We start from the raw sequence: 18,595 nt of genomic DNA, 5'->3' as shown, positions 1-18,595 counted from the left end.
ACATGAAGCCTTGGAGGACATTCAGGCTGTGAGTCGGGCGGTGCCCTTGGCTTTGAGGCAGCTCCAGCCCAGCTGTGAGCTGGGACACACTGTTTCCCAGGGACAGTTCCTTGCTCCCGTCGGGCTCCTCTCTTCTGTCCTGGGCTTGGCTGCACACACGGGGCTGTGCCTTCCTCCTCGACTCCCTCCACCCCGGGGGAGCCTCCCTCCACAACGTGCCTCTGGTTTGTTGTTCCTTGTTTAGTGGTCAAACTCTCCAACTACAATAAATCCGTCCTTCCTTTCCCAAGGTTTCTGGCTGAATTCGGTGCCGAATGCCTCAGTTGTGGAATCTGTCAATCGAAGGCCTGGCAGCCCTCATCTCATCTTTTCAACTTTGCTGGTGGATGTGAGCCCACAAAACACCTTGACGCAAGTTCTGATTAGCAGTGCCTTCCTCCAGGGTGGAGTCTATTTCAGGCCCCATGACACGGCAGGCAGAGCAAGGAATATTTAAGCCCCACCTTATACCTTGTGCAGTGAACAAACTGCCCAACTGTACATGGCAGCCTTGTTTCCTAAGTACTTGCAGGATGTACGATTGCAAAGAACAAGTAAACAATGGGCCTGGTCTTTGTTCAGGAAGGTGGTTCTCAACCGGGGGCAACTTTGTCTCTTTCCTCCAGGGCTCATTTGTCAACATCTGGAGACATTTTTCGGGGGGGGGGGGGTGTCAAAACAAAGGAGTGGAGTGAGCAGGTGGCATCTGGTGAGTAGAAATGCTGCTGACACCCTACAATGCGCAGGACAGCTCCCCACAACAGGAATCCTCTTACCCCAAGTATCTTTCTCCACTCTGATCATCACAAGCCAACTCCTTACTGCAGATTAATTCACTACATTAAGGGAGTGGCGCCTGGGGCAGGCAGGCCCCGCAAGACCAGATCACGCGGCTCAGAGTTCGGTGTTCCTCTCTGTCGTCAGCATCGTAGCCTGAGACCTCATTTTGAGCCTCTTCACAAGAAGCCTTGGCCCTGATCAAACACACACCTCCCTGTAGACCCAGGCCGACCAGAGCCCTCGGAGTGATCCCAGAATTCTCAAACACACCAGTGTCCCCTTGCCTTCTGCTCCCAGGAAGGCGGTGAGCACTGGGGAGTACAGGAGACCCCCACCACCAGGGAGTGACTGTGCACAGCTCAGCCACAGCGTCCGTCTGCGGTCCTCTGTCAATCACACCTGTACTCCCTCGGGGAAGGTGGGATGGCCACAGGGCTCCTCACTGTGCTCATGGCCCATAGCTCATTGCACCTGCTTTCTTCCACCCGGCCTGATTCAGTGGTGGGCTTGGGGTGCATCAGTTGGGTGAACTCGGGTTTTATTTGGGGCCGTACAACAGTCGTTGCATAAAGAAACCTAGCAATGCATTTATCACGTTGTGGAAACATTTAAGTTGGGGGCGACTTTAACCAGTACTTCCTAATGGTGTCTTGAACTTGTCCATCTCTGTGTGCCTCTGAGTCCGTGCTTGCTGGGGCAGTACCTTCACCCTGGCCAGAAGTGCGGATTCTCGTCTGACGAAGCAAAAAAGAAAGCCTAATGCTCATGGCTTTCTTCGGTTCTTTCCTGTGCCTTTCCAAGCTTATGGAAACCCCTTTGTTAAATTGCAGGTTCAAATGACAAAGAGGATTTTAAATTAATACATGGGTGTTATGCTGTGAACTCAGCTATAAATTAACCTGCAAGTGAGTCTATGATTTGAATATTCACTCTACAAAAAAGCAGTAGGTAAAATGTTACCTGAAAGCTTTATTATGACTTTAGCTTTAAGCAGTAATTGAAAAATTATCAACCTTGGAAGTATAATGGAAGTATTGGGGGATTTATTATTAAAATTACATGTTTGCGTGAACAGAAAGGTGGGCTAAGTAGAAATTCTGGTTGTAAGCTGGAAATCAGGTTGACTGTTCTCTTGTTTTGATCAGCCTGGTAGGGGGGTGCTTGGTGCAGCAGTAAAGACACCCACATCCCACATTGGAGTTCCTGGTTCAAGTCCCGGCTACTCTGCTTCCAATCCAGCCTCCTGCTAAGTACACCTGGGGGGCAGCGGGTGATGGCCCAGGCGTGTGGTTCCCTCCCTCATGTGGGAGGGGGACCTGCACTGAGCTCAGGGCTCCTGGCTTCCATCTGGCCCAGGCCTGGCCGTGCCGGGAATTTGCAGGAGTGCACCGGGGATAGAAGATCTCTTTCTGTCTCTGCCTTCCAAATAAAATGAAAATGAATGCGTTCAAAACGCACAGAGAGGACTCCGCTGCCATCTAGGATGTAGGAAGTGACACCCACAGCAAAACAGGCAGAGCAATCTGCAGAGTCATGAGCATCCCCTGGAGCTCCTCAGAGGCAGCTGAGCAAGCTGAATCCTCACGAGGAATACACCCCCTCGGGGAGGTGGGACGCAGGCGTTCACCTTACACGGAGCAGGGCACAGTGAGGCGACTGTCTCGGCTGCTCCACTTCTGATCCAGCTCCCTGCTAATGCGCCTGGAATGGCAGCAGGGGATCCAAGTGCTTGGATCCCCTGCCACCAATGTGGGAGACGTGGACGGAGCCTGCCACCCATGTGGGAGACGTGGATGGAGTTCCAGGTCCCTGGTTTTGTCCTGATCCAGCCCCAACCATTGTGGCCATTTGAGGAGTGTACCAGCAGATGGAAGATTGTGTGTGTGTGTGTGTGTGTCTACTCCCCACCCCCACAGAATGCTGCCTTTCAAATTTTACTTGAAAGTCACAGTTACACAGAGAGAGCAGAGGCAGAGAGAGAGAGAGAGAGAGAGAGAAGTCTTCTACCTGCTGGTTCACTCTCCAGATGGCCGCAATGGCCGGAGCTGCGTTGATCCGAAGCCAGGAGCCAGGAGCTTTTTCCAGGCCTCCCATGTGGGTGCAGGGGCCCAAGGACTTGGGCCATCTTGTACTGCTTTCCCAGGCCACAGCAGAGAGCTGGATCAGAAGTGGAACAGACGGGTTTCGAACTGGCGCCCATATGGGATGCCAGCACTGCAGGTGGCAGCTTTACCTGCTACATCATAGCACCGACACATAAATAAATAAATAAATAAATAAATATTTAAAGAAAGATAAAAACCGTGGCCTTCCTGGTTCCTCTGCACCCTTCCTCCTGCGCCCCTGCAGTGTCTTCACCTCCCCAGGGTGGCCACCGTCTGCATTAAGTTGCATCGGTGATGTTTGCTATCTCGTCCATATGCAGATGGAATCCTGCACTGGTATTTGTGCTGTCCAACTTTTCTTACTCCACATGTTTGCTTCCTCCGAGCTGTCTCCTGTGGCTGTAGTTGATTTAATCTTGTGGTTGGAAGAGTATTCCATTCTGCTGTTGATAGGCCTTTGGGTTCTGTCCAGTTTGGGGCTATTATGAATACAGTAGGAGCAGTCTTGTACCAGGCACTTTGTGGTCAAGTGTTTTCTTTTAGATAAATCCCCATGAGTTGAAACGCTGAGGCTTAAGGCGTGCAGATGCTGCCAAACTGCTTATGAAAGTGGTTGCAGCAATCTGTATTCTCAGGAGTGATAGGTGAGACGGGGGTTTGAAGCAGCGGCAAATGGCACAATCAAACGTGAAGCACTTAACACTGTTCAGACGGTGAGGGCCGGCAAGGAGAGACATTAGTGAGAGAGGCGCGTCAGAGAAGTTTCTCCAGGAGAGAGGGCGGCCAGGGGAGCCCCCGTGTGGTGGTCCAGGGCTCATAGCTACCGTGTACTTGATGAATCTGAGCCTCAGTGTTATCACCTGCGGAGTGGGGGAAGTAATGACGCCATTGTGGTTGCATTGACTTGACACCCGGGGACACCGGGTACGGTGACCAGCCTGTAGAAGACTACTGGTGTGTGTGTATATATATATATATATATATAAGAGTTTGCTGCTCTCAGACACCAGGGCTGTGTGTGGAGTGTGCACTGCTAATGCTGCCGTGAACCACTCCCAACACGGGTTTTCCCTGAGCGCTGGAGCATCCATACCATCGCTCTCTAAGTTCATTAAGTGGGCTAATGAGGGAGAGTGGATGAGAGAGGAGAGTAGTGATTGATGTAATGCAAGATGGTATTTAAAACCTCATGGAGGCCAGGCTGGCAGAGGGCAGTCACTGCTCCTGTGGTTTGTGTCTGGCACGGAGCACCCACTCCCGGAAGCCCCTCTGACGCTCCCACCCCTGCCTCCTGCATCCTCTCGTGCCCTGTGGTCTCTCCGCTGACTTGCTTACCCATGAACCAAACTGCTGGGTGGTTGGCCCCTGTTCAGTAAGTGATGGACCTCCATGATGACAAGGTCTGAGACTCACTGGAAGCCATGGACTTTGGTGCCTGGAATAGGGGTACTATTCCATTCCATCAAAGGATTCTTTCCACACAAGTGCCTTGTGCTGGCTGCTACTGCAGTGTGGGACAGGAGACCCACTGTGGTCTTTAGAAGTCAACAAGGGGCCGTCTGTCCATCTGCAGGTGCCATCATGGCGGACATGGCCAGCCAGGTGCTCCTGGGCTCCAGTCTCACCATCCTGTCCCAGCCTCTCATGTTGGGTATGAACCTCTTCCTCCAACAATAGGACGACAATAGGGCGGCAAGTTTGTCAGCTTCCTGGTCTCTCTTGTTACGCTCAGCACATTGCCAGCATTGATGGGAGGCGTGGGTTGTTCACAGCCTTAACGCCTGGACTGTGTCCAGGAATCCTTGGAACCGTGATCCATGGTAAAGTTGTACAGCATTACCAGGCGTGTGACAAGGTTGAGGACGTGGGACCTGGACATGCACAGAAGGAAGTCTCATCTTCCTTTGACCAAGTTATCAAAGCGACAACGCAAGAGATAACTGCTCGATCTGCTGCTACCCTCCTCACACATGCCTTCCACGTGAGCGCGCTGAGATCATGGGACAATTCATTGGCAGAGAATCCAAGTACTCTGGGCTTGTGACTCCATAGCAACCATCTGTTGGGAAGAAGGCATCCTAGGAATTTTTGCAGGTCTTACTCCTCACCTCCTGGGTGACATAATTCTTTGTGGCTCTGTAACTCGCTGGCGTCCTCATCAGTGCCTGTGCACTGGACAGTAGGGTGTCTACCTTGAATGAAAGGAAGAGTTACTCCCAAGTGTCACACGATTTTTTGCCAGTATGTTGACCTGCCCCTCTGTGCTTGAGTCTAATCTTACGGCTCTCAACAACTGTGGGCTTCTGGTGGATGCCCTTACTCCCCAGGATGTACTTCTTGGATAGATTGCTGGTGCATGCTACAAAAAGACAGAAACATGAGCCGAGGAAGGAGCTTGCTTTTCCGGGAGATCCACTTTGGAAGACTTATTGTTGTGACCTGAAAATGTTAATGTGAAGAAAGTGGGGCAGGGACAGTGACATTTCTGTGATCGCAGATGCACAGAATTATGGGAGAGAATGTTGATTTCTATACAGCGTGGCACACTTTTTAATGATCATTTAATCCTGGGGGGAAAAAGAAGTCAACAAGGGGAAATTCTGTGCTTTACTCTGTAAGCACTGGGAATAGGGAGTTAGGAAGCCGTGAAAACTTGTAACAGAACAGAGAGAACCACGTGAAGTACCCAGTGACTGCTGGCCGCAAAGTGCACCGTAGTGTTTTGCAGCCTCGAGCCAGGTTAAGGCGCACCCCAGGTAGAATTTGTAAGTTAGAGTTAAGGTAGTGAGCTTGGGCTGGAGTAGACCCGACCATGATATGATGTGTTGTTGGCAGGAATCTGTAGTTCTAGCTACGTTGTTCTTGTCCCATGACCAAGACGAATGAGGAGCACAGACAAGGAGGGGTAAGCAGAAAGGAAAGTTTTTCTTCTTATTTTAAAGATTCATTTATTTATTTCAAAGTCAAAGTGAGAGAGAGAGAGAGAGAGAGAGAGAGAGAGAGAGAGAGAGAGATCTTTACTCCCCAAATGACCACAAGGGCTAGGACTGGGCCAGGAGCCAGGAGTTTCATCCAGGTCTCCCACGTGGGCATTTTAACCAGATAGTAATATGGCCAAGAACTGTGCACAGACTTCAATATTAGAGGCTCGATTCACGAATAAACATCCACATACCCATGAAAGTATAAAGATAAGATTTATTTACAAAGACTCCCATCTGTTAGAAACTTACAACCACAGCACTGGAATGAGGCATCGCAGGCAACACATGTAGCATTCGGGAAGCAATGAGTACCACCTTCTTTGTTTTTCTTCTTACTTTTATATCCTTTCCTTATGTAATCCCTTACCTGACCTTAACCTTAGCAGTGCTTGCCAATCGGCCAGAGGCAGATGTTTTTAAAATTGTCTGTGAACTGGCCTGGCCAGGGCCATATTCCCACACAATTTAATTAGAACATTGTTTGGAAGAACAGAGCATGCCCTCTATTCCCCAAACAGCCTCTGTGTTCACCCAAGGTTGTACAGACTTAACTCCTATCTTACTTCTTGTCCTTGAGTCAAACTTTTTCCTTCTACTTTTAACAGTACTTTTTCATTCTCTTTCCAGTGGGTGGCAAGGGCCCAGGCGCTTAGGGCTATATTCCGCTTCTTTTTCCAGGCCATTAGCAGGGGGCTAGATCAGAAGTGGAGCAGCTGGGACGTGAACCAGTGCTTGTATGGGATGCTGGCATTGCAGGCAGCAGCTTAACCCGCCATGCCCCGGGAAGACAAGTTTATTGAGCGGAAGGAAAAAGCCAAGTTGTACTGAAGCAAAGGAAGGCTCCCGCAGTGGGGGGATTCCTGAGCAGGAATCTGTTAGGGGAGGTTTGCTAGGGTGCTGTATCCTTTGGGCGAGGGGAAACCGCCAGGGTTTTGCAAACATATCAGTTAATCATGGAAGACCTTCTTGTTGCTGGAAGTCGGTGTCTGGAACTGGGCGGGGCCATCTGTGAGCTCATCCTCTTTTGCTTCAGTCTCTCTGTCTTGTTTTTGAATAGTGAGGCGTTTCATGCCCTTCTGGGAGTCGGGCTTGGGTCACTTGGGCCCTCCGTCCATGGTGGCCTGTCTCAGACCTGGGCTGCCTCCTGTCTCTCTTGGTATGCTTCTGTTCTACATGTTCCTTTAACCAACTCAGGTCAGGACAAAGGGAATCCAGCTCTCCACTCCCTGGCTGCCCTGGAACAGCTGCACTGCCTGGGGGTGAGGCGAAGGTGTTATTTGGTGGGCGAATGGGGAAAAGGAATGGATTTAGGAATAATACACATATCTCAGAATAAAGATAAAATACTTAGTAGCTTCACCTGATATTTAAATTTCCCAGTGACTCCCCCAAGGAAGCCAGCAAGCTCCTGTAGATCTTTAGGTTGCCTCTGAAATCAGGACGTATTCCTCACAGACTTAACCTTAGAATAGTCACAAAGTGCGAGAGAAGCTGAGAGTGCACTGTAGGGGGCGCTGATGAGGTCAGCGGAGGAGGTTAGGCTGGCATAGGTGGATATGAACAGCTATAGGGTGTCCAGCCAGTGTACAGTCCAGCAGGAGAGGGGGCTCAGGGGCATCTCTGGAAGGCAGCCTGGAGGAAGTGGCATTTGTGGTGCAGAAGCTTCCTCTGAGGAGGGAACTGACTTCTTAATTACCAAGCATGGCGTCGAGACGCAGCGTCTCTCCGGGGATTCCTGCTTGCAGGCAGTCGAGATGCCCACGGTAACTCAGGGCTGCAGTGCGAGGGGCATGATGGGCGTGATGCGAGCCCATCCCCCGTTTGCACGAAGTTCCCCACACCCTGCTCTTGGCCAGTGGCTGAGCTTAGCAGGTTTCCTAAGCAAATCCCACACCTGGGACACAGGACAGCCCTGCAGGAGACTTGGACTCTGGACTTCCCGTCGGCTTTGCCAACGTCTCTGGAAGACTCAGCGCCTGCCCCTCCCCCACTCGCCGTAGCAGGTGAGTTAATTCCTAATTCCCATTGCAAGCCTGCACCTCTGTTTAGGAACTGTGGCCTGCTCTCATTTATCCCTCTATTGCTCTATCTGTTGCCTGCCCAGGGCCTTCCACAATAAGTGACTTTGCAGACGGCAGAAGGATGTTAGAGACAGGTGGTGATGGACCAGAGAGCGCAGCAGCCTCTGAGCACAGGCTATGCAAAAGGCCACCATGACCCACCTACAGCCTGGCAAGAAAAGGGGTCACCTCCACGGACAGCAACTGTTGGGGAGCCCGGCTATGTGTGGTCGCCTCCTCTTTATGTGCTTATTATAGCGCAAATGTCTAATTTTCTTTCTCCCTAAAGTAGCAGAGAGAAAACAGTAGTGTGTGTTGAATAATCCCCCCCCTCCCCATCTGTGTCATACTTTATTATCCAGGTCATACAGGTGTTCTGGGACATCTTGGGTGAAGTTGCTAACAGACTGCATTTGGCAAATGTGCCCCCACTTCCATTTCATGCTTTGCTTAGATCAATAGTTACATGGGTTTTCTGACTCTCTCAGGGTTCTAGTTGATTAATGCTTAATCTGCTTAACTCGCCATGCTTGTGCAAACACAGGGGCACCCTGGTGCTAGGCAGATTGAAGGACGTAAAAAATATAACTGTCAGGACTCAAGCACTGTGCGTTGGTTCTCACACGCAAGTGTGAACAACTTTTTTTAAAAAAAGATTTATTTATTATATATTTGAAAGGCAGGCTGACAGTGAGAAAGGGAGACACAAGAGATCTTCTGTCTGCTGGTTCATTCCCCAAGTGCCCACAACAGCCAGGGCTGGGCCAGATTGAAGCCAGGAGTCAGGAACTCCATCCTGGTCTCACACATGGGCAACAGGGTCCCAAGTATTTGGGCCATCTCCTGCTGCCTTCCCAGGTGCGTTGGAAGGAAGCTGGGTGATAAGCAGAGCTGCCTGGACATGAACCAGCACTTTGATATGGGATGCCAAGGTCACCAGCAGTGGCTTAACCTGCTGTGCCACAATGCCGGCCACCGTCGGAGTTGTCGATGCAGCAGATACAGGGCAGGGTCTGAAGATCATGCCTGACCAGGAGTTCCTGAGCAGATTCCTCACCAGAATCACCAACCCATCCCTGGGCCTCACCCTGTGAGATGATGAGCCACGGGTCTGGGATCACCCCAGGAAACCGTGTTCGTTTGAAGATGCCACAGACCTCGGGGGGAGCCAGGTGGGGAGAGGGCACGGGGAGCCCAAACCTCGGTTCAGCCCAGAGTCTTTCCCGAGAGCCAGCGCGAATGCCCTCTAACCTACCCGGATCCAATAAAAATGAACAGCGCGTTTGTGTTGCTTTCAAACACACAGTCGCTACACAGGGGCTACCTGTGAGTCCTTCATGCCAAACTGGCCAGGCTCCTGCCGAAATGGGAAGCTTTAGATAGGGAAAGTTCAGGTCGACGTTCTGCTTTGGTTACTGGGTGACCTGCTTTCATTACTAGGAGCTACTCTCTTCTAATTTTCCTTCTTGTGCTAGTAACAGTGGAACACTCCTCAGGTGAGCTTAAGTATCTTACACCTAAATTATGCTGCAGGTGCTGTTCAAGACACCTGATTTCACCGAGGGAAAATGCTAAGGAAATGCCATTCCTTAAACGGGCTTTGCTTGATCCCTATCTTGATGTTCATTTATTTCAGTCTTATCTGCACTTTGTAATCAACAGGTATCCGCTGGGTTCCTCCGCTGTGTGAAGTCCGGGTTTAGGAAGCAGAGAACCCGACTGCTGCCGGGAACGGGAACGTAAGGAAACAGGAGCCACAAGCCCTACTCCAAACAAGTTTACAAGCTGGCTGGGGAGATAAGACTAAAGCTCACGAAAACATTACTAATGATCCAAGGCACTCTGTGCTATCATCAAGTGACCAGTGCAGCCCACACAAGCTACAGAAGATCAGGTGACGGGGGAGAGCAGTGGGCTCAGCTGGTCCAGAAAGGCTTCCTGGAGGAGGTGCAATTTACATTGGATGCAGGGTGAGATTTCATTGACAGGGAGACTCCTGTGGGGGGGGGAGGAGAGGACATGAGTTCAGACTGGGGACACATTCAGAGGACAGGGCTAGGTCAAGGGTCCCTGGGGAATCCTTGGAGGGAGATGGGATTGGATGGTGGGGTGGGGGAGGGGGGACCGTGGGTGCTGAGGTTCCGAGCAGTAGGCAGTGGGAGGGAGCGGGTTCTGACCCTGTTAGAGCAATAGCCGATGAGCAGAGCGTGGGGAGTGCTGAGCTGGAGGAGGGTGTCGGTGGGTTAGGGCAGCTGGCTGCCGCTGTGCTAGGTGAGCCTGAGGGCAGCCGTGGCACTCACATCCATTAGCGTGGGAACTGATAGTTAGTGCAACAGAAGAGGAGGTTCGGCGTCAGAGCCCATGCACGCTGGAAGGAAGGCACTGAGGACAGCACAACAAAAGCTATGGAGGGAGAAGCCCGCAGCCAGGCTCCAGGGCTCAGGGCTCCGGGGCCCAGGGACTGCCTCCTCGGGGTCCTGCCCTCGGGCTGCTCCGGCCCCCACTGACCTCCTCCTCATGGCATCGAATGGTGGCACCAATGGTGGGCTGGGCCCTCAGGTCACATGGGAGGCTGTCCTCCTCCTTGCGGAGAGCTGGGAGGAAGAGTAGGGGTGCAAGGAGGAGGCTGTGGTCTAGGAGGCCACGCGTGACCCCGATTATCAGCCCTGTGGGTGTGGCCACGGGCCTGTGGCTTTGCCTCCGCTTCGGGAGCCTGGAGGGTTTGTGGGACGACTGGGGAAGTTCGTGCCTGCACCGAGCCTGCCGAGGTTCCTGCATGGAGTGGGGGTCCGGGCGGGGAGGGTTCAAAAATGGTAGCTTTTCATCATGAACTGGAGTTGGACCAAACTCCCTGTTCGGTGTGATTTCTGGCCGACGAGGGCTTTACTTCTTTAACTTGTTTTGATCCCAGAACACACTCAAGATCAGAAATCCTTCTACTTAAAGATGCCTTTAAATGAAAATACTTATGCAAGTGAAGAGATGAATTCCCTCCCCGGATTTGTTATGGACGACACAGAGAAAGAGCCCGGTCGAGGCCGACCTGCCCTGGGCCCAGCTGCAGCAGAGGTCCTGCTCGGAGCCAGCAGCCTCGGCACACCACTGCCCTCTCCCAGCTCCAGTTTCTTCATCTGTAAGGGGGCGGGGGTAACGGCTGACCCCAGACAATGGCTAACAGGTCTCTGCTGCTCTTCAGGGTGCAGGTTCTTCAATGTCTGTTACGGCATTTGAGTCTTCAAGTGTAACACTCAATCGTTGCACGAACTTGGTTTAGATCTCCGCCACCCACCACTGAGCCATGACAACAGCCGGTGTCTGGCTATTCTGGTTGGTGCCATTCTTCTCCATAAACCCGTAGAGTCTCCAGCCTCTTCCCAGTCTCTTTGAGAAGGAACTGAGGCAAAAAGAAGCCGACCACAACACAGCCTGGATACACTGGTCTGAACGAGTCGGCTTTCCTCGCGTGCCCGCTCAGGACAGGAGGCACTGCCGCCACGTGTTAGGGACAGGACTTCGCATCCTCCCCATGAAAAGTGAGGGATTCATTCCCAACAAGCTCTGCTTCTTCCTCGGGATGGAGGGCAGGCAGCACCTACCCTCCCGCCTCTGTCACAGCTCACCTCACTGGTGGCTTTGTCCAAGCCTGAATTGATTCGGCCGCACTGGTGCTGAATGGGAGACTGAACTTGGCCTCGGAGGCCCTCAGTGTATAGTTCACTCGGCTCATGTAGTCACTTCCCTCCCCCCGTGATCCTCGATGCCTGCGTACTTCATTCAGTCCTTCCGCGGGGATAGATTCTCACTTTTCCTCATCATTACATTTGAAGGTATTTTTTTAAGATTTTTTTTATTTATTTATTTGACAGGTAGAGTTACAGATAGTGAGAGACAGAGAGACAGAGAGAAAGGTCTTCCTTCCATTGGTTTACCCCCCAAATGGCCGCTACAGCCAGCGCACTGTGCCGATCCGAAGCCAGGAGCCAGGTGCTTCTCCTGGTCTCCCATGTGGGTGCAGGGTCCAAGCACTTGGGCCATCCTCCACTGCCTTCCCAGGCCACAGCAGAGAGCTGGACTGGAAGAGGAGCAATCGGGACTAGAACCCGGGGCCCATATGGGATTCTGGTGCCGCAGGTGGAGGATTAGCCAAGTGAGCCACGGCGCCAGCCCCCGAAGGTTTTTTTTTTTTTTTTTTAAAAAAAGATTTTATTTATTTATTTGAAAGCCAGAGTTACACAGAGAGAGAAAGAGAGGCAGAGAGAGAGAGAGGTCTTCCATCTGCTGGTTCACTTCCCAATTGGCCACAATGGCTGGAGCTGCACTGATCCAAAGCCAGGAGCCAGGAGCTTCTTCCGGGTCTCCCACACAGGTGCAGGGGCCCATGGGCTTGGGTCATCTTCCACTGCTTTCCCAGGCCATAGCAGAGAGCTGGATCGGCAGTGGAGCAGTTGGGACACCGGTGCCCATATGGGATGGCGGCACTGCAGGCAGCGGCTTTACCCGCTATGCCACAGTGCCAGCCCTGAAGGTATTTCTTACCCTCCTACTTAGCAGCCTAGATTTGGGCAGCTGCAGATCTTAGAGATAACGCACTCCTGTGTTAATATAAGTGAACAGACTTTCCAAGAGGTGAAGTGAATGGCTCAGGGTTCAGGCTCCAGCACCACCCAGAGCCCTTCCCACCTCAGCACTGCGCCCGGATGAAGACTGCGAGAATATTCTTTTATTGCCTTGGTATCAGTTCGTGAACAATGGTGACAGACATGGACCTCAGAGGGAGGGCATGAGAGGCTAACGCTATAAAAGTAGGCGTGGCTTAGAAATCTCCATGGGGAAGTGGACAGCACTCTGCGGCAGGCTCACTTTGTGAAACTCTTGCCCTGACCCGCAGCGTGGGCTGCGGCTGGCTTTGGCCGCACTCTTGAATTGCACGGTGGGCTTCGTGTCGGCCGCTTCTCCCAGGAAGACGCCCGTAGGCACGCGTGGTCCGCGAGGCAGGACGTCCTCTGCGGTGGTCACTGCGGGACCTGCCTGCGGGTTGCCCACACAGCTGCGGGGCCAGCTCTGCAAGTCTCTGGGGCTGGAACGACCCCACCCAGGCCTGTCGGTGTCCAGTGGGGACTCTTGGTGGTGGTGGGGAGAGGAAGGACCCAAACAAGGCCTCCCTTCTGTACCCAGGAACCATGGGGCTTTGCTCCCTGGACGGGTCCTGGCTGCAGCACCAACCTCCACTGTGGGAGGAATCCCCCGACCCAGGTGTGGCCTCATTCCCACTCCTCTCCTTTGCTGCCAGACTCCCTGGGGACAGGCGTGTGCTCCTGAGCCCTGGCCACTGAGCCTTCTTGCCCATGACCACCCCAGCTTTACCGGACTTCTACTTCATTATGCGACTGGAAAATCAACACCACGTGAAACTTCACAGGTGTGAGGTCTACACAGACTGCATCACGACAGCCAGACCAGACCTGGGGCCACCTACATGGCGCCACAAACCTCCCCCCACCTCAAAAACAGGAAGCCACCCCTACCTCCCTGTGCCCCAGGGAAGGCTCTGGGCTGCCATCCTCGACCTGAGCCCAAGGCAGAGGGATGGTTTGGGGTGGGCTGGATCTAGGCAAGCCCTCTGCCAGCAGGCTATGGTTCCCCTGGGTGGGATGACGGAGAAGGAGTACTGGCAGGAGGGGCGCAGTGGCACAGCCCGGCCACTGGCTTCATCCCCCTGAGTCTCTGAGTCTCAGAAGGTTGCAGGGAGGGGAGGGAGGGGAAATGGCAGGGGGGCTCTCTGGGTAGTGGGATTCCCCAGGCAGTGAAGGTGTTGGAGGAGAACTGCCCGTCCCCTGCCTAGCAACACTGTGGCTGGTGGAGATGGCACCTGACTCCGGAGTCCTTGGGATCTGCTCAGCTGGAATTACCTTGGGCAAGTCACTGACCCTGGACCTGTTCCCTCCCAGCAGAGGGAGAGCTACACACACCTTGCTGGGTTGTGAGCAGTAGATGAGATGATGGATATTTTGTTGGGCACAGAGCCCATGCCTGAACAGCAAGTGCTGCCTACTGTAATCTACTTTTTTCACAACTAAGCATTTCTTATACTCCTTAAGAAAGGAAGCAATTGCAGTGCTGTTTCAAGAACTGTATTATTTTTCTTAGATGCAATATATGCTCATAAACTCCAGACAGTTTTAAAAATATACCGTCTCTCCTAAAGAAAATATTCAGTTAAACAGAGACAACTTTTAATGTAAGTAAAATGTTGAATGACTTTCAAATTAAGCATCCGACTTTTCACAGCACAGTGTGCAGAGGTTGGCAAGCTTCTTGCTCGGAGCAGTAAAATCTTCCCTCTTGGGCAGGTGGTTCAATAGCCATCGGCCATCTCCCCCAAGTCCTGAACGCTGCCTTCCAGCATTCACGTTGCATGCGCACTTCTGTTTGGTTCATTGGCTTTGTCAGTTCTTCTGGCCCGAGACATTTTCTCAGCAAGATCTCTTTGCCTTTTCGTATGTGGGATAGCGAGTCTTCTCTGAATGTCCCATCTATAGCCTCTGTATTGTTCAGCCACACTCATGTCAGTATTTGAAGACTTCCATGAACCCATCTCGCATGTTGCTAATTGATTCTGAACTGTTGTGCCTCTGTAGCTGCATCCTCATTGAATCCCTGCATCATCTTTTCCTGAGAAAAGTAAAGCAAATCTGGACACAGCTTCCCAACACATCAACTCTGAACTTCACCCAGCTTTTTAATGGATCTTCCACATAAGCACTGGAGGCTATTCACAGTAGTGTCTATGTTTCAGGAAGTTGAGCATCGTGGCCTTGACCTTGAAACAGAGTCATTATCCGCATCTGACTTACACATACTTGGGTTTTGTCTGGGTACACATAGTAATTTTAGAATCCGTTATCCTATGGCCATAAAGAACATAGCTCCATCTTTATTTCCGGTTCTCAGTACTAGAAAGCAGTGCCATCTGCCTCACCCATGTGAGTGAGTAAAGCCATCAGTTTCAATAAACCACGTCAAAAAGATCTGAAGTCTTCTGTGAGAGCCTCAAAAGCCTCTGCCTGTCCTGTCAGCCTCATATATCCGACACGTAAAATTTCTCCTCCTGTAGGACTGAGAACTGAGTATGATGGAGTAAGGTTCCTTTTCCAGCAAAGAAGGGAAACCATTCCTGTTTGTGCGAGATCCAGGTGGAATGATTGATCTAAGTTTGCCCTCAGCATCATCTGCCTGCACCCAAAGTCCTCATCAACGTTAGGTGCGTGTTAGCTCATTGTTGACGGGCTACAGCCAGATAGTGTAACAGCACCTTCAGACCCTCGTAACCCAAAGTGTTTTCACTGATTTTGGTCCAGTTGCTGTGTTGGTGCTACAGCTGTACTCTGCCAGTTTCTTCCCCACGGAGTTCTTGTGGTCTACCGAAACGTCTCCCTAGCACCAAACCCTGCCTTCTCGGAGCTGTGAGCACCCAGGCTTGGCGGAAGGAAGAATCAGCCCATGCTCCTGGCTGCACGTGACCTCTGTGGTCAACGCACAGGGGCAGGGAACTTTTCTATAAAGGGCCCGGAAAGAAACATTTGATTTTGGAGCCCTGAACAGGCATGTCGAAACAACTCAGGTCTGCCCTTGCAGGGACGGTGGCCTCAGGCCATATGTAAATACGTGGCTGTGGCTTTGTGCCAGTAAAACGTCTCTTTGCAAAAACTGGCAGCTGCTGGATTTGACTCGCACAGCCCAGTCTGCCATGGAGGGAGAGAGACAGTGAAGGGAGGGGAGAGGAAAGGCCAGGCCACGCCCACTGCACCTGCTCACGTTCCTCACCCGCAGGTTCACGGCAATGGGTTGAGTGTGGGGGGCACTGCTTTTGTTTATCTGTTTTACCCGCAATAGATAACTGACTCCACTTGTCAATTAGGAAATTCTGCCTGGAAGTCCTAAATTTCAGCTTCTCTCAAAGACTCAGAAGCCCTGGCCCGATGGACCTCTGTTTCCACAGGGTTGCAATTTCCTGAATGCCAGTATGGTGCCTGTCTTGAGTCATCCACTGACTGAGTGGGGCCGTGTCACTGGCTGTGTTCTCAGCGCCACTGGCCACCTGTCCCCAAGCTTCCTGTTGGTTTCTATCCCCTGGCCTGCCTCAGTCATTTGTGCCACTGATTGACCCCTATAGGCATTTGAGCTTGCCACCCACAGCTTAAACTGACGTCCTTGAGTAGGCCAGGGGCCCCTCTGAGATTAGTGGCCAATCACTGAGCTTCTGTGTTAGAGCCAGTCCCTGACAGGAACAACGAGCCATCTATCAAAAATGCACCCGCCCCTTCTTCCTGGGAGGCAGCTGCCCAGCCTTGGGCTGCATTTTCCAACCTTCTTTGCATGCAGTGTGGTCTTAAAACCCTTCTCACCAGTGCAATCAGAGTGCCATAGCGCGCCCCCCAGAGGAACGTAGTGTCAAGTGGGTATCCCTTTTCTACTATGGAATAGCACAGAAAGAGCCCGGGGTCCCTCGTTGCCACACAGAGCAAGGCTGCCTGCAGAGCGTGCACTCCAGCGCTGGGCTGATGTGTGAGAAGTGGACATCCGCTCTGCTGCGTGGTAGCACGGGGCTGTCGGTTGTTACAGCAACTGACGTGAACCCGGCACAGTGTTCCCTGTGTGCTCTCACACTTCGTCCTCACACTAAGCCTTTTCCTCAGGCAGGTCTTGTCTCCCCATTTTATTGATGAGGTGACCAAGCCGGCCAACAGCTTCCCTGAGGTCCTAGTTCACAGGAGCTGGATTTGATGATAAGCACAAGTGGGTTCATCGTGAAGCCCATGAAGCTTGAGCCGCAGAATCCCTTTCTCACACGTTCACCTACAGAATGAGCCGTGTGCTCGTGTAGTCGTACATTTTTATACAATTTGCAAAAGGAAGGTGTTTGTCTGCAGTCAGTTAAGACCCCTGGCTCCTCCCACCCCCGCTGCCCATCCAGGGTGCTTCACTCTGACAGCTTTGAGTGGGTTTGACTGGGGCTGGGCTTATTCGGCGTCTGGCTAACAGCGTGGAGAATTCAGTAACATTTGGCTTTGTCACTGGTGTATTTTTCCATGGTTTCCTGCCACTTCTGCATAGACATGAATTATTGTTTGCCTTCCAACTGTGAGAATGACTTCCAAGAAGGCTCCTCGCACTCGTTGCCAGCTCACCTCAACTCACGGAGGTCTGAACCTGGTATTCGACGCAGAGTTAGGTAGGAAGGGAAGAAGCGAGATTGGCAGTGTAGGGAGCGGTGATGCTGGTCTCGAGAAAGTTCTTCAGATGTTGCCTTTCAGATGTAGAAAAACCATGACAGAGCCTCCCATGTTTAACAGTATCCTAACGATCACAGCGCACTACAGGTTGTGGAGGTCATGCAAATGCTTCCAAGTCACCGACACATGAAAAGCGAATATCGATCCATCATACCAGAGCAACGGCAGAGTTAGCTTTCCGTTTGACCTAATTGAAAATGTGACAAAATCGTTGTCACCCGAAGGGGAGACTACAGGATAAGTAGCAAAAGTAAACTGCGGGAAAAATACAGAAGTCAGACCGTTAATTAACAAAATTGTCGTACCGTTTCTCTGGCTATTCGTCAAATGTGTAAAATCGGAAATTTGCTGAATGAAGTTCCTTTTCTCAATTCAAATACACTCTATGATCAGATTGTTTCTTCTCTCTTTCTAAAAGAGAGTTCAACAATTGGCTGAGCCCCTGACCCCACGAGACTCGTATCTGCGTGGACTCTAGGGCATTCGAATCATAAGCAGGCATTCTGTCCTCCCTCTGCCAGAGCCGGGCACAGCTGTGGAGCGGCCCCTGGAAGCTGTGCACCTGCTCATGTTTGCCTGGTCTCCGTTTGATCTTAAATTCACCCATGAGCTTCTCCAACTGCTACTAATTGGGAAACGTCTGGCTGAGGCCCCAGCCTCTCTGATCCTGCTTCCCAGAGAATCCATCACAAGATTATTGTTTTTGTTTTGTTTTGCTTTATACAGTTCCCTCTCCCCTGAATTTATGAGGCTCTACATGGAGTTCGATCTTTGTGGCGGGGCTGCCCTGTGCCACCTAGAATTTCTCTGTGCCATCTTGGGGCCCTCCAGGCAGGCCCAACAGCAGCAGGGAGGCCTCTGAACACCACCTGCTCCTCCCCCCTGTGTCCTCAGCCCACCCAGGACCCCAGGGTGCACTGCCCTGAGGCATTGCATTGGGGGAGAAGGAAGCGGATGAGGCGCTAGGCCTGGGTGCCCACGCTCATTCTCCCACTGCTCCCACCGCTGTTTTAGTTTGCGATTACTGAAGTCCTTTTTGTCTGTCTTCATTCTGTTCTCTCTTGGTCTGTGCTCCCGGAGGTGTTTGGCTGGAGAGAGGCTCTGAGGGGTTTAACTTCCCTGTCATTACCCTAGAGATCTTCAGCACGAATGCTACTGTACCTGGTGTGCCTTTACTGTACATGGAAACTGCACAGCCTGTTTTTAAGTCTTTTACAGAATATTGAAGCCACAGTTTCAGAAGTTGTCAAAATCACAAGTGAAATCACACATTCTGATTTAATCTAATATAAAAAAGTAAACTTAAATACGCACTAACTCTCTTCATTCAGGTT

General features: G+C 51.7%; 2 pseudogenes; one reads left to right on the top strand and one right to left on the bottom strand.

The window, feature by feature from the left end:
* Positions 1-4,505: 4,505 nt before the first annotated feature.
* Positions 4,506-5,381, top strand: LOC100359071 (mitochondrial carrier homolog 2 pseudogene; annotated as a pseudogene).
* Positions 5,382-14,250: 8,869 nt separating this feature from the next.
* Positions 14,251-16,860, bottom strand: LOC127484173 (histone acetyltransferase type B catalytic subunit-like; annotated as a pseudogene).
* Positions 16,861-18,595: the final 1,735 nt, after the last annotated feature.

Source organism: Oryctolagus cuniculus, chromosome 15, assembly GCF_964237555.1.
Source record: "Oryctolagus cuniculus chromosome 15, mOryCun1.1, whole genome shotgun sequence".
NCBI classification, from domain to species: domain Eukaryota; kingdom Metazoa; phylum Chordata; class Mammalia; order Lagomorpha; family Leporidae; genus Oryctolagus; species Oryctolagus cuniculus.
The sequence above is the reverse complement of the archived record's forward strand: the minus strand, read 5'-3'. Positions and strand labels throughout refer to the sequence as shown.